Source organism: Lissotriton vulgaris, chromosome 12 (assembly GCF_964263255.1).
Source record: "Lissotriton vulgaris chromosome 12, aLisVul1.2, whole genome shotgun sequence".
Taxonomy (NCBI): Eukaryota; Metazoa; Chordata; class Amphibia; order Caudata; family Salamandridae; genus Lissotriton; species Lissotriton vulgaris.
This window is the reverse complement of record NC_141700.1, coordinates 707170350-707187200: the sequence shown is the minus strand read 5'-3', so window position 1 is coordinate 707187200 and position 16851 is coordinate 707170350.

Here is a 16851-nt window from a genome sequence, read left to right as displayed (position 1 = left end):
GTTATGATTGGTTGTTTTTAGGGGTGGTGAGGGGTTTCTTAGGGTTCAGTGATGAGTGGAGTTTAAGTGTGGTGTGTGATTATAATGGATCATGGGTGAGTGGGGTTTTGGCGTGGAAATTGGCTTTTAGGGTTCCGAAATTGGTGGGGTATAGGGGTGGTGATGGGGATTTAGTTTAACGTGCTGGGTAGAGCTGAGAAGTAGAAAGGGCTTCAAGGTTTTAGGGATGGGTGGAGTTGGGGAATCAGAGATGGGTGAAGTTTACGTGTGGTGAGGGGGTTTTAAGGCTCAGGGATGGGTGGAGTTTAGGGTTAGAAAGGGCTTTTAGGGTTCAGCAATCGGTGGAGTTTAATGGTCATGGATGGGTATAGTTTATGCGTGAGGAGGCACTTTTAGGGGGCAGAGAGGAAGGGTGTTTAGGGGTGGTGAGGGTTCAGTGTATTAAAAGCATATGAAGTAAGGTCTTTAATAAAATATTAGAGCAAGTGTATTTTAGAATGTGAACATCCTGACAACCAGGAGAGAGGCTTTACATCATGGTTAACATTTACTGATAATTCAATTTGGTCAAAAATTATGATGTTTTTATTTAATATAGAAACACCTTTAAAAATTTAAGTACTACAGAAGAAATTCTATCAAAGTGATAAACAGATTTTTGGGGTATTCATTGAGGACCAGTCTGAGGACTTCCTGTTACATTTAGGGGAATCTAGTTTGACTGTCTTTACAATAATTGCTTGTGCCATATTTGTAACCATTTGTATTGCCTAAATACAATAAACGTCTTACCTTTACCACAGCTCAGAATTGGAGCATTTGAGTTAAAGACCCGTCAACCACACAACAAAAATTGGATATAACCCCGGGGAGGCAGTGCCACATCACAATCTCTGCTCTCCACAATAGTGCAAATAAGAAAGTTATTAAGCAAGCAGTCTTGGATTGCAATCTTGGTTCTCCTACTTAATCGTTTATCTTGGGCAAGTCATGTTCTTCCAGGTCTGCCATTATATGAAGACTTTAAAAGAGACTCAGTAGAGCAGTGGTTTCTAACCCTTGGTTGAGGAATTATATGCGCATTCAAAGCCTACTCAGGGGGTCTGCCACTGCTTAGAATAAAAAAAAATATTAATAAAGTGTTTATACATAAAGAAGCAAAATGTACACATAAAATAATTTAAGCATTCTGTAAATGTAAAAGAATTTGAAACTGGAGACTAAAAAACAAGTTAGTATCTTTAGATTGTTCCATGGGAGCAGTGCAAGTGCATTAAACAGAATATACTATTGAAGACGAGCAACCTCATTTGACTTTAGTAAAGCTCCAGCCTTCCCATTAACATTAAAATTTAGATTTTTCTATACTTGTTTGTGAATGAAATAAAACATTTAATCATTTGTATATTTGTTTGATGAATGTTTGTTTCTGTATTTTTTATGTATTGTTTTGCAGTTCAAATTATCAAAAATGCTCAGGCTGGGATCCCCAGCTTCCAGTAATTACTCAGTGAGGGTCCCTGCATTCCAAAAATGTTTCATTGGGGGTCCTCAGGTTCCAGTAATGATTAAATGGGAGACAACAATAGTAAAAAAGTGTATGTTCCATTGCAACAGAGGATATTAGCACCAAGGGCATTCATGCAGAACAGACACCACAGTGTTTTTTTCCACAATGATACCTTATTGCTCAGGCTCACCGAAATTCGCATGGTGAACATCATCCGTACCTGGATGACATCTCATCTACAAAGCAGGACCAATAGGATCGGTACCCACTTACTCTTCAAAACATTACAACACAAAACAGGAGTTCCAGCTAACATCTAACCCCTGATGTTTAACATCAACATGAAACTGCTACAAGAGCTAATTAATTGCTTAGTGCTTACATGCTATAATTATGTTGCTGATACACAGATAATACTGAAATCAGAAAACCATAAAGACATAGGAAAATCAAAACTGTTTTGTTGCGTCAAATCACTGGACCTATGGCTGAATTGGAACCACCTCAAACTAATTGCAACAAAAACATCAGTACTCACGTGTGGTGATTGGAAGACCTATTATCACACAGTGTCCCGATGGGCAAACTTTGACCTCAACCAACAACATTAGAAGAGGTATGAAACCTTGGAGATCTCATGAACTCACATGTCTCAATGAAAGCCGAAGTGGATAAACTAGCTAAATCCTCCTACATCATGAAAATACTCTGACAGATCTTCCCACATGGCACTTTGCATCACTCACAGGGCAATACATGTAGCGGCCCAGAATTAACTCAGAAAAGAAAATCACCAAATACTCTCAACCAAGGAACTTACGCTCCTAGCCAACCCCATTGCTAATAATTCCATTGTACAGAAGAAAAAACATTATGACTGTTATAGGATAGTGGTAGGTCACATTATCCTATAGATATGCTGGTAATCTATGCTTCTGGTGCAGTGTATTGCCAATACGTTTACTAAAAAATAAACCAGTAATAATAATCTTATGATAGGGAGAAGCTGGCAGTTCTTGCAGTCATTGATGTGACATGATGGACTTATGTCAGGCATTCCGCGCATGCAACATTGTCACTGAGCCGATACACGGAAGAGTAGATCACAGCTTCGGTATTTAGGTGTCAGCTCGACTCTAGTTCCTGCAACATACAGTGGCTTGAGGAGAATAGGCAAACGGCCGGAAGCAGAGCCTTGATGAAGTACGTTTTACCTCCCCTATTGGTACATACGTGGGTTTCTCTCTTAACTTAGACCAGCAACTACTAGGCAGTACCACTACTTTTCGTTCTCAACTATGTGACATATATAACTTCAGTGCTTAACTGCAGGAGGCCGCCATATCTTGAGTCCCCTATGGGGCCAGATATCACTGCCCAATAGGGTAAGTCCTTTAACCAAGGGGGATAATACCACCTTAGAGTACTATTGTAAGTGTGCTACACAAGTGGTTCACAATTGTGTGTACCTTTCAGTATCTAACACAATTTCACTTGCATGTTATTGATAATGTCATGTACATCAGTTTGACTACCAACTGCATGTATACATGTCTCCTTCCCCACCAGAGCTGTTTTCAACTATTTCCTACCTTGATAAGTATAGCTGCATCATTAGCATACTTTCTTTTTTATATGAATGACTGTATGTTTGAGCAAACTACTAAGGACCGGATATATCTTACAGTTAGGATCTTGGTTCCGAGCAAAGACACCAACCTAAAGAGGCGATTTGGAGGCTGAAACCTGTCAACCATTTCAGATGTGGGAATAATTGAGAATTAAGAATAACCCCTACATCCTTTTTTATCTTATTATCGGAACCAGCAATAAAGAAAATACATTTAGAGATTCCAAGATATAGTTTTACTCTAAGGTATCCTCTCCCCATCATATATAAATCTCATGAGCTCCATTTCTCCTGGGAATACCCCAAAAATCTGGAACTCTCTCCCTACTTACATCAGGACTAATCCCTCCTTCACGATCTTCAAGAGACAACTAAAAGAACTTCTCAACCGTCACCTCTTTGCATTTGGCCAATGACCTCAATCTATGTGACCTCCAGTACTCTAGATTCTAGTCAATGTACTCTATTGTCTATGTTTTTACTCATGTTATGCTGCTTAATATCTATGTTTCTATTCATGTTATGCTGCTGTAAAGCGCTCTGATACCCTTCGGATCGTGTAAGCGCTATATAAAACTCAAAAAAATAAAGGAAAAAAATAAATAAGGTTGAGATCACCCTATCAATCTCATGGCAAGGACAGGTTACCTATGATGAAGCATGCCACTTAAAATGGGTGTGAGGCTTCTAGTCCTAAATTCTTTTTACACTTAGTTGGTGGGGTAAGCAACAGTATCGCAATTCTTCAGAGTATACCTCTTATTTTGTTTCATGCTATAGGTGGGGAGTCTGATATAGCTGGAAGGAATCGATCTTCACTTTTTAGTACATCAAGATAAACTGTGGGAAATGCCAAGGACTACGTGAAGACCCCCTGTAATCCAAGCTCCGCTGGCATGCACCAGAAGACTGGATAAACAGAGAGAAAAAAAACATCCTATAAACTAGACAGGAAGGAACAGGAAAGGGACAGGAAAGGGTTGGGAAATAGGAAATGTAAGGGACCGAAGAAGGAACCATGATAGCAAAGGTGAGGGAATACAACGACATAGAATGTACTAGAATTTAGAATTAACTAAAGTGAATAGCGGGAGTCACAACAACCTAAATATAAAGTTGCCAGGCACATTCGTCAAAGATGTCTACATCTTTATAATGCTAAACATAGCGAGATCTCCATAGTCAGTGATGTCTCATATTTTCTTACTGTTCTGTAGGAGCTATATGTCAGTATGCATCGTGTCTAGCCCTGAGCATTGCTTTCACCCCCTATGTTCAGATAGGTGTGCCCACCTATGCAAGAGCTTCGGGTCACTAAAGTCTCATGTCATTTAACACCACTGCATGTCAATTCTGAAGTCTGGTGACTGCACCATCAGATGCCTAAACCCAAAACACTGCAGGTGTAAGTTGTACCGTAACCCAACCTAAGCTCCTCCTCTCTGCACTTTTTGTGCTCAGAGTTCTTCCTCACCCCACACTCACTGTAGCCTTCAGGGTCCATGGGTTGACAGCGCTAAGGTTTTTAAGCAATTCATTTTGTTGTGTTCACATACAAACCTCACATAAATAAAGTAGGTTTCCTGAGTGCACCCTAGTCAGCTTTGGTCTGTCCTGGGGTTTCCAGAATCAATTGTGCAGTGGTTGCTGGTGACGGGAAACGGCTTTTACAACGAAGCCGTTTCCACGAAATCTTTAACCACGCATGCAGTACAACGCATGCGTGGTTACAACTAATGCCTTTACCACGCATGCCTTTACTACGATGTTTGTAGTAAAGGCATATGTGGTAAAAGTAAAAAAAAAAGAGGGGGCTTGGGGGGGTCTCCCCCCCAAATAAAACAACTCACCATAAGTCACGTCGGCATCAGAGTCGATTAAGAGAAATCGGTTAAAAAAATGACGTTTTTTTAACGACGTATGACGTCACCACGCAAATAGTCGGTGAAAGGTTTATGCGTGCTAAACGAATTCCGTTGTAACGCATGCGTGGTAAAGGCATGCGTGGCAACGGAATTCGTTGTATCATCATATATTCCTGGTGACATTTGAAAGTGATGGGGCGTAAAAGTTTGGTATGACTTTTATGTAGCAAGCGAAGCGAGCAAGCTTAATGGACAAACATGGGGTCCAGGCTGGGTATTCCTCCAGAGAAAAAATTGAAAAAAAGATTGACAAGTGGTGCATTTTAAAGCAAATTAATTTAGTGATAAAGGAAGGCTTTGAAAGCACTGGAAACGTATAGTCTTGAAATATCAAACACATTTAAAAAACTGCCAATATCTTACTGCATTAATATGTTCAACAGTTACTGTAATGTGCAAATTGTACAACGTGACAACTTCAGCATTTTAAATTGTGTGCTTGCCCAGTGTCTTGCACTGCATGCGGCATCAGCTGTAGAAGAAAATGCTCTTGCTCTACCTAGGCTTCATGGAGGACCCCCTGCTCTTGATTACAATTAGTCATATAGAAATATGTGAAGACAGGTCTTTAAGTGGGATGAAAAATGTGAGGCTCTCTAAAAGGGAACATTTAAAATACATTTCTACAGTTCCAATAGTGTGCTACCCAACAGGTATTTTGATTTCTTTCTGAGATGTAATTGGATCCACATATATAACACAACAACTGACCTCCACCTAAAAACTGTCAGTACGATTGGCTATGTCAATGGTTGTTAATTGTTTAAAATAAATGAGTAACAACAAGGATTTTTTAATAAATAATTAACCTTCAAAATGTTTCAATTTGGAAATGTCAATAGTATTGAGGCCTGTTGAAGCAGTTTTGGCCTTCAGTTATGTGCGCTTATATTAGCCCCTTCCCTGCTCATGACGAGCTCAGCTCGTCATGCAGTACACTGGTCGTGTGCTGATGACGAGCTGAGCTCGTCATGAAACAATGGCATTAGGGATTTTCCAGCACAGGACAAAAATCCCCCTAGCAGCCAAGGTGCTAAATATGTATATTCTATTTCTCAGCACATTTCATCCATCTGCCCATCTTCAACCACCTCTCCTTCCTCTTCAGCACTCACTTTTCACTCTTCCGGAATGTACTTCCTCTCATCTCCCTTACTTCACCACTGAAAAACATACCCTGCACTTAATCACATTTAAGCAATTTATTTCCTTTTGATTTTGCCCTGTAAATATTTTCACCATCTGTGCATCCCTTCACACACATTTTCACAGAATTGCAATTAGAACTGGAATACATGATCATTGTTATGTGCGCTCTCCATAAAGGCCAACCCATTGACATGGACTTTTCTGTCCTTTCAGTGTCAGTGTCGGAGCTCTCAATGAAAGCCCGTCATAAACACCTGCACAGCTCAAAATATGCATGGGGAAAAAATACAGAAACACAACATGATTAAATAGCTAACTTTTGAGGAAGGTAGGATTAAGACAAACTTGAAATAAGAGAGGAACTAAATCTCTGACATGCATTGCCTTAATGTTTTTAACACTCATTGTTCCAAAATCAATCTATGTTATGACTTTAATGTTGTTAAGGGCATGAAGATAAGGCCAGTTTTAATGCCATACAGCAGATAACTGTCTACTGTAAGCACATATCTCTCGCTTTGCGCTTGACTCAGACATTTTGATCAGCTTCGCAAGGAAACAAGAACCCTGGCCTGCTCGTCTTTTGGATCCTTTTCTTGGGAACAAATACAGCAGCTCCACTTCTAACGGGGCCAGCGACATGCAGTCAGGAGATGTGGTGTCACAATGAGAGAGGTTAGCATAGCGAAGGGTCTCAGCACAATATACATAACAGAAGATTCGCATTCTAACATTCACCATTACCGAGAACAAGGCACCAAAACACAAGTGTTTGCATCCACTTCTATGTGTAAAGAATGGAAAAGGGTGTGATCTGTGAATGATAGATGGCACCTCTCACACAGGAACGGAGACTACAGCACCCGAAACCGTGACGCTGAAAGTGTCACTGGCCTATTGCGGATACTGCCGTTGACTACAATGGCAATATGGCAATGAAGGGCTTTAGAACAGTAAGTAAGGATCCTCAATCGTTTAGCAGTCAGGGTGGAGGCTGTAAAGCTCAGTTTTTCCTCTATTAATATTCAGAGGATGGGGCTTGGTGGCTGGGCTTCAAAGGGATTTACCCTGATAGTGATCCCTGGCCCAAGGAGCATATGGGGAAGGCGCCTTCTCAATCGGCCATCTTTCTTGACCACATAACACTCCACCCTCCTACACCAATTGCTGACAACCTCTCAATTCCTGCCCTCTGGTTGCCACACAGGCAGGGTGCCTGTTTCGTCCCTGACCCAGGATCTTTGGTGGCAGCTAATGAAGATGCCAAGAGGTCCCGGTGGCAGCAGATTTTTGCAGGGGAGAGGAGAGGTGAGGGGGTGGTTGAAGCATTTGTTTATTTGAGTCTGAAGTAGCATGTTTACTGGGCATTTCAACCCCACAGAATTCAGACATATGTTTTGGCTAAAAGCTGCAAGGGTAGCACAGCTAACAGGAAGGACAAGGAAGGTTAAGCAAGGCTTTTTCTTCAAGGTGCTTGTAATGTGAAAGGGGCAATGGTTTTGCTACACTTGAGTACACAGGCCCCTACAAGGACAGGGCTTTTAGTCACATCAAGGTTTGTCATGGTTTTCTATTATCTAGAGTGTGAGTTTGCATCTCTTAAAGGTAGATTGACTTGTAGATTGGAATTGGGAGTAACCTACTGAGCACAGCAGCGTTTTTGCTGAGGTACCTTGTGTCTCAACTTGGTTCTTAACGATATTGTCTAACTTACAAACATGCCTGGTGGGGTTGAGAAGGACCACAAGTGCCGACATTCAGGGATAGACATGGAGCAATGGATGAACTGTTGGCGCTTCGGCGCCCACTGGTCCAACGGAGGGGACAAGCATCCGACCCAGCAATACCAGAAGAGAGGCCTAGAAGGAGGGGTTCCCCGAGAGTGGCATACCCGCCAGTAAAACGCAGGGAGGAAGAAGGCTGTAGGTAGTGAAGATGGTCATGGTTCACAGGTTACACTGGACATTGTCCCATTGGGTGGAGTAGTTAGGATGTAAGTATAGCATGGTTTGCCTTCAGTGATATTGCCTGTGGTGAGTAATAGCATTATGCAAAGTGACAATAGCTGCATAGCAATTGGGGGAACGCCAGGGATTAGAGCGGCCAGCCTGATCTTGGGCTTATTTAGTTAATGTTTTGCCATGGTTATCAATAGTGGGGATGCTATCTTCAACCCATTAGATGGGTGGGGGGTGCTTTGTCGGTGGTTGCTGAGAATGATATTGTCGAAAGGGCTAGGAGGCTAGTGGTCCATTTGGGAAGTTCAGGTGCGCACTATGTACAGGGTCAGCAAGCCAGGGTGGTTGGTGCACCTGTAGTATGGGGGAGGTTTTGCGTAGTTACAATTAGCCCAGATGCCAGTGGTTGTCGGTAACCAGAACACAGGTGGTGTGGCTCAGGCCTTGCAGGTGGCAGCTGGGGCCCCACATCCTACCAAAGATTCTACACCAGCAGGTACGATTGCACCACTACCAAGCATCGGGTTGGGGGATATGTGTTCTGAGCATGACCAATTGGGCAGGCCCGTGTCAGTTGAAGTAAAGGAGAAGATCTGGAAAGGAAATGATGATGAAATATGTGAGCTAATTTCCGATATGCCCGAAAGGGAGGAGAGTAAGCAGTGTAAAGAATGCTCTCATTCTAAGGACTGTTCGCACTGGCCATACAAGGAAAAGGTGGCGGAAAGATTGGTGAATTGGGTCAAAGGTTTCACAATTTATCAAGCAATCATGGTTGAGAAATTCTCTACAATGGGAGCTCAACTAGCGTGATACCAGCACAGAATAGTGTGTGCGTGTAATGGGTTTTGGGGTACAGCATGGAGGGATTATGATGAGGAATTCAGAAGAATAAAGGCTACAAGACCCACTTTGGTGTGGGACCGGATAGAGGTGAATACTTGGTTGCATTTTATGAGGGTGCAAAAGGCTGAAGCTGCCCTAGTACAGTCCTTTCTGGCAGCCTCAAGAGCAACCACCGAAGCAGGGGCAGGAGCAAGAAAGGAGGTCATGCTGGGACTATAATGAAAGGACATGTTCTAGAGCCCTGGAGCGTGCAAGTTTAAACACAGCTCCTCCTTCGAGTTCAAGTGTTTCAAAAAGTCAAAAGACAGGGGCCCTATGACACATACAAGAGCAACCCCTGTTGGTCAAGGCCCCCTCCCTAGTTAATTGGCAAGCAATGGTGACATGGTTGAAAGTGCACAGCAACACAGCAGCGGGCTGTATGAAGGTTTGAAGTATGGTTTCAGAATCCCAGCAGTGGGCTGGGTGTGGGTTCCAATTATGCAAGAATCAGCTGTCACTCTGGGCTAATTGTAATGTGGCCAGAAGGAAAGGAACCTGTGGAGGGTAGTAGGCCCATTTGACTCCATCCTGCTGGAGAATTTTGAGTGTTCCCCTTTGGGGGTGGTTAAGTTAAAAAAAAAAAGATCCTGGGGAGTAGCACTTGATCCACAATCTGTCAGCACCTAGGGGTCAGTCGGCCAATGAGGCTATTGAGGGGGCAGTGTGCTCCGTCAGATACGTCTTGCTATACCAAGCCATATGGATACTCCAGGAGCTCGGGCCTGCGGCAATGATGGCAAAGGCAGAATTGGTATTTAGGCTTCCACCAGTTCATTCTGATGACTTCCATTTGTTAGGTTTTCAATTTGATGGTGCCTTTTACTTGGACAAATGCATGTCTATGGGCTGTTCAGTCTGCTTTGCCTACTTCAAAAGGTTTGGCATCTTCTTGGTGTGTGTCTTAGGGCGGAGGACGGTACACCAGTTGGTATTTCATTATCTGGAAGATTTCCTTTAGCTAGGTCCCCCAAAAACAATAGGCTGCGGGGAGGCCTTAAAAACATGTCAGGAGCTACTGGGGGTATTTGGGGTGCCTTTAGAACAGGCAGAAACATGTGGCTCACTCACAACAATTGCATTTCTTGGGATAGAGCTAGATTCAAAGGCAGTTGTGTCCAGGTTTCCTCAAGAAAAGGTCAGAGCATTTACGAGGGCCTTAAAGGAGTGCCTGAGGTCAATAAAGTGACTTTGCATCAACTGGAGGCTGTAGTGAGACTGCTGAATTTTGTGTTGCATATCATACCCATGGACCACCCGTTTTTCAGGTCTATTTCACAGGCCGTGTCCAGTTTAAAACAGATACACCATTACTCCAGCTTGTCAAGTGAGGTGCGAAAGGACATGAGAATTTGGAAGGTATTTTTTAAAGAGTTCAATGGCTCGGTCATGTGGCCAAGCCCTGCTAAGTCCGATGAGGAGTTAGGTTTGTTTATGGACTCTGCGGGCAGCGTAGGTTTTTGGGCCTTCGCGGGCACTTCTTGGTGTGCCCAACACTGATCAGGAGACTGGGTGGAATCAGGGCTCATGGGAAACATAGGTTTCTTGGAGCTCTTTCCCATCCAGGTTGCCCTAACAGTCTGACCAGACCAGTTTTTCAACCAGTCCATGATATTCTGGTCGGACAACATGACTGTAGTAGAGTGCATTAACTAGCAGTCAGCAAAATCTAAGATATTCTTGACCTTGTTGAAAAAAAAAATCATACTGCTATGTTTAGGGCTCAATGTTAATTTTAAGTCTAAACATGTACCTGGCATTTTGAACAATGCAGCAGATGCTGTGCCTCATTTAATTTGCAGGCTTTCAGGTACCACAACCCTGAAGCTGCAGAGTCCCAGATCAATTCTGGTGGCTTGGTACCACAGCCTAACAGACCAAATGGATCCCAGTTTAGCTCCCAAGACAAGGCATTTTGCACTTACCGCAGGTTTCATGGAAAAGAGGGGGCAGGGGAATTGTTTTCACCTGAGTCTATAATTGCATTTTTGGTATCACTGGGGGAGGAGGGGAGGCGGGTGCCATACGGTAGACAGCAAATTGAGCATAAGGAGGTGCACGTAACAAAGCACATTTAGTTCATTATGATTTCATCAATTCTTTCTTTATTTCAACATCGATAATCGCTCATAAAAACAGCCAACGCGTTTCGATCCACAAAACACAAACTTGTGGAACTTCATCAGGGCTTTCATAGTGGTAATCAATTGTGCCGTAAGGTTATGTTTCAACAGTGAGGCTTTTCTTGTAGTAGAGATGTGCTTCAAATGTCAAAGCTTGCCACCTGGATAAGCGACCGAGCCTCCCTTCCGTGATGCCTGGAAAGTAACATAGGGTAGACAGCACACTGCTGCTATTTCCTTTTTTGCCAAAATACAGGGACACCCTGATTAAGATGTTCATTGTGCAAATAGCACTGAGATGCTGGCAGACACTTGAGGGGATCACACACGATGCTAGGCGTCCTATAGACCAAATAAAATTGGGGAGGATCATCACCAGCCTTTTGAAAGTGTGCAGATCACCTGCTGAAGTATTTTTTTTCAAAGAAGCGTTCTGCCCTGCATTCCATGGGGCATTGAAGGTAGGGGAGCTGGTGGCAAACAGTAAGAAAGGCAAACAGGGTGGTCTGCAAGTGGGGAATATTGGGTGGCCAAACAGCTCTATTGCAGTAACCATCACTCACTCAAAGACTGACCAGAGAAGTAGAGGAGAGCATATTCTGCTGCACAGGGTGCAGGGAAATGAGTGTTGCCCGCTAAGAAACTTAGAGGTATATATGCACACCACCCCTAGGGGCTGTGGAGATGCTTTTCATATACAAGAAGGAAACACCCCTAATTAGGTTTCAGTTTGCCAAAGACTGATGACTCTGGCTTCGGCAGGTTTGGAACCTCCAGAGTACAGTCCTCAATCCTTTTGGATCGGGCGGAGTACAGCCCTTTATCCTTTAGGATGATTGCAGCTACAGCGACAGTGGGCATAGGATTAGGAGGACAATTGGTCTGAAGTATAGAGAGATGGATGTCCGATTGCTATAACGCTATGTGAGATTTAACATGTGATGATTTGACATTAATCCCTGGCTAATCCTTTCTGGTACTCTACTGTCAATGCAGGTGCAAGACATTTTAAAGAAGGGCTGATGTTGGGTCATTCATATGTGAGGCATGCAAAGATCTGGTTTGTGGTCGGAGATTACACGATGCGTGCCGGACAGACAGGATTTTGTCTAACCTTCTATGGGCATTGATGTCAGTGCTTAGTGGACCAGAGATCTTCTCTGGAAAGCTTATTGCCATGGAGGCTTCCGCCTGCGGAGGTGGTAATTGCGCATTTGGGAGGCAATGACCTCGCCAACCTAGGGTACATTTAATTATTTGAATTAATAGTCTCAGAGGTGGGTTGGCTCTCAAGGAGATTCTCTAGAGCCACAACAGCAAGGTCACACATTGTTCTGAGAATGCATTGGAGAGGTGGTAAGTCTATCAGGGTCATTAATTAACCAGCCGAACATTGGAAAAAAGTCACCTTACCCTATATCATAGGTCAAAGTGAATATTGAGGTTTTTCAGACAGTCACAAATTCAGCCACTGACCCCAGCATTAGAGGTCTACCGTGCAAAAGCCCAAAGTGGCGCATTTGATGGAGCTGAGATATGGGGTTACACAAACACCCATAAATTGATGATATGTGAAAACATCTTTGTCGGGTCACTTGTGTCAGTATCTATTACCACCCCTTTGACCCCATTATTCCTTGATTTAGGGATGAAAGGAATTGGGGATGTGGCCTCCCTTAAACCCTTAACCCTTTCGATGCTGATGACGAGCTCAGCTCGTCATCACCCACGGGTGTCGTGTGCTGATGACGAGCTGAGCTCGTCATGGTGCCACTAAAATGGCATTTTCCAGCACAGGGGGGGAAAACGCCCAGCAGCCATGTGGTTAATGTACTGGCTGCACTTGTGGACAAGGACCGCTAATTGATTACTTCAATTCCCTACGAGAGACCCTGAGGACTAGAGGTGCAAAAAAATTACTGTGGTTTAAACACATTGCAAATTGGTGTAGACTATTGGAAATGCTGAACTTGTGGGATCATCCATAGGGGGTGAGCAAAGATGAATTACCTAGAATAAAGGGGAAGTACTGGGCGTACCTGGAAGCATTATACAGTGAGCACGACCAAAGGTCACTTAACAACACAGTACTTAAGCTTTAAGCTAAGCCCTAGGTTTCAATCCTATTTGGATTTTATTTGTCCAGCACTCGCCAAAAGTTTATTTGTTAGGTTTCAGATGGGTTGCTTATTTTGAAAGATTCTTAAAAACCAGGTTAATGACCTAACATCAGAATTATGTCCAGCATGTGGTCGAGCAAAAGAACCTGGCGAACACATTTTGTTCTTCTGTACTAAATATCACCAGATCCGCAGGAGGTGGATACAATCAATTTGCTTAACCCCTTCGCTGCTCATGACGAGATCAGCTCGTCATGCAGTACACTGGTCGTGTGCTCATGACGAGCTGAGCTCGTCATGAAACATGGACTATAGCAACTTCTTGCACAGGAGGGGAATTGCCTTAGCAGTCAAGGTGTTAAATTTAGGAGAAAGACAATATTGGGTTTCTTATAGAATTCTGAAGAGCAATACGTCTGATCCAATAGTTTTTCCAGTAAGACGATTTTTATTTTACTTCTGGATCAGACAGAAGTTTGTAGCCCAGGTCGTTTAGGACAGCCACGTGCTTGATGTTCTAAGCCCTCCCATCATAATTATGGAACCAAAGGATACAGTGGAAGTTATGTCTGGGAAATAATGGTGAATTGTGTTTTGTATTTTAAATCGTATTTCTTAATATTTTAACATGTTTTATTGTTCTCATTCTTCTTTGATCTCATGTATATTTATGAGGCGAATTACATGGATTTCATCTTTTTTTGTAAATTTTTTTAAGACTGCAAAAATGATGGATTTTGTATACTGTGATGGTTTGGGAAAAAAACCAAATAACGTTTATTATTGACTGATTGAGTCAGCAGAACGTCTAAACAGGAAATTGGCTAAATGATTAAACACAGCCACTATGGATTTAATAACTCACGGTTGCATCAAAAGGTGAGCATTTTTTTTTTTGCAGAATGTTGTGCATTTCTCAAAAGAAGGTAGCTCAATGTTTCTTGAAAACTGGCTGGCGTGGCTGGGCCAACGTACTTAGTATTTGCTGAGGGGGGTCTGAAGATAGCAGTCAAACTATGCCGGCCTGTGGCGGGTGAGGTGGTAGGGACTCTTTGGGTCCCTTGCGGCATCCTTTTTAGAATTAGCAAAGCAATGGTTAAAACATCAGCAGCAGAGGAACCTCAAAGGGGTGCAGGGAGAAACTCCTAAGGAAGTTGCAGTTTTACATACAGACACCTGGGTGCAGGTGAAACTAGGCGGCGGTACCCACCTCTCCTCAAGAGTCCCCCCAAAAAAAGGACTGAAACAGGGTTGTGTGCTCGCACCAATCCTGTTCAATCTATTCATGGCCGACCTCCCAAAGGCGCTCGACGCCTGTAACTCTCACTCACTCAAGCTAGGAGGAAAAACATTGTCAAATCTTATGTATGCAGACGGCGTGGTTTTGCTTAGTCACACTTACGTTGGTCTTCAACGTCTTTTAACGGAAATGCAGAGCTACGCTACAGAAAACAACCTAAAATAAACCTAAGCAAAACTCGGACAATGACAATAAACAATAAAAAAAACCTGCAGAGGAATTGGTTCCTGGGCGGCATTAAACTTGAACTAGCTCACAAGTATAAGTATCTAGGAGTTACAATAGACAAGGAAGGGTCATTTAAGCACCAAAAAGAGGAAATAAGAAGGAAAGGCTTGTTGATATCTCTATCGATAAAAATCCTTGCAAACAAACTGATGGGGCCGACTTCGACCCTGCTTTTGAAGGTAGTCCAGGCCAAATTACTCCCCTCGATCGCCTATGGCAGTAAGGCAATGCGGGGAAGGGTTGCTAAGGATATGGACAACATACTGGTCAAAGCATATAGAACCATGTTCTGCCTTCCACCCTATACTTCACTGGCACAAATAAGATTGAAGTTTAGTCTTTTAAATTAAGTCTTGGCCAGGCACGGAACTTACATCATCTGCTGCCATAAGATCAGAAGGTTCACTGAAAACACGTTAAATCATTTGCTGTGGCACGACAACCAGCACAGGGAATTCTCTCAAGCTAGAAGCTACCTCCAGCTTGCCCTAAAGGCAACCAGTCTCAAGGGACTCTGGGATATGCAACTCAGGTATCTAACCTTAAAAATACTAGTCTTGAAATGCATGAAACAAATTTCCTTGGTGGAGGACACGGCAAGCTTCTCAAATAGATGTCATGCCTGGATGACCTTTAACTCCTACAAATCACTCGCCCCACAAACATTCTTCAAACAGGGATCTTCCAAAGCCATAAAAATGAACTTTCTAAAGCACCGACTTGGAATTTTTCTGTGTGATCAGCATCTTCCACCATGGCTGAGGACAACCGCACAAGACACCAGCAGGCTGTGTAACATCAAGTAAGGAGATATTTTACACCTAATATGCTCATGCAAGGAACTGCAACAAGAACGGCATCAGCTCCTAAAAGATCCCCTTAAGCAGTTAGGCACCCGCACCAGGAGGCAAGCAGTGCTGGCCTGCTTAAACCCGGAGAACACACAATTGAACTGCAGACTAGTAAAATTTCTTATGCTGGCCGAACAAAAAATGCAGAAAATACAGAAATTTTGATATAACAAACATAATGCCTGTTTGTCATTAGATGCTCTGCAGAGGGGAAGAGGCCTTTGCTCTGATAACACCAAGGACGAATCACCTGCACTTAACCCCTTCGATGCGGGTGACAAAGCCAGCTCGTCATGGGCGTTATCTGCGCTGCGCGCATGATGAGCTGGCTTTGTCACGTAATGCGGGATTTTTAAAATTCCAGCGCGCAGCAGGAAAACCCGCTAGCGCGCATCCGGTTAAGTGAACAAGCTCGCAACAAGTCCAGTTAATCTGACCAACATATACAAGACAACACTGGTCTATGGGCAAGCCCGGTTGGAGCCAAAAATGTGTGACTGCACCTCACCTCTCCCTGTGAACTTATGACATTCACTAATGCCACTACTATTAACTCTGATTTTAAACTGCAAACCATATTCTACCTTGGGTTTTAACTGGTTTTACTTGAAGATATTTTTCTACAACATAGTGTTAAAAAAAGGTGGCAATGGTTGACAAAATAACATAGAATATTTGTCTAAATTTTTCTTTTTTAAATCTTTTTAAAATCTTTTTAAAATCTTTTTTAAAATGTTAATATTGCAATGGTTTTTGTTAACTATGCAAAAATAAAGAAACTGAAACTATATTGTTTAGACAGTTTTCAGACCTCATTTGGAGGAAGGCGCTATGGAAAAAGTCCAACAATGTGTTCAGGGACTCTTAGAGCTCAAAATTAAACCTCTTCTAATGTGGTCACATGCAAAAGTGTCTCCATGTGTGTAAAGTATTCCGGGAAGTGAAAACAGAAACTTCACCACCTTAGTGTTTATTTTTTTAGAGCATTCTGAGGGCCAGTTCTCTGAACTGTCAGTGAGTCTGTCCTTCCTGAGTCTCCTGGGCCTTCAGCATGTCTTCATGAGTTTCTCATACCTTCTGTGTTTCTGTCCAGGGTGCGCATATCCTAACAGAGTCTCTTCTAGGTTTCCCGGTCGTCCGTAGGACTATCCAGGTTTACTGGACATTCTATG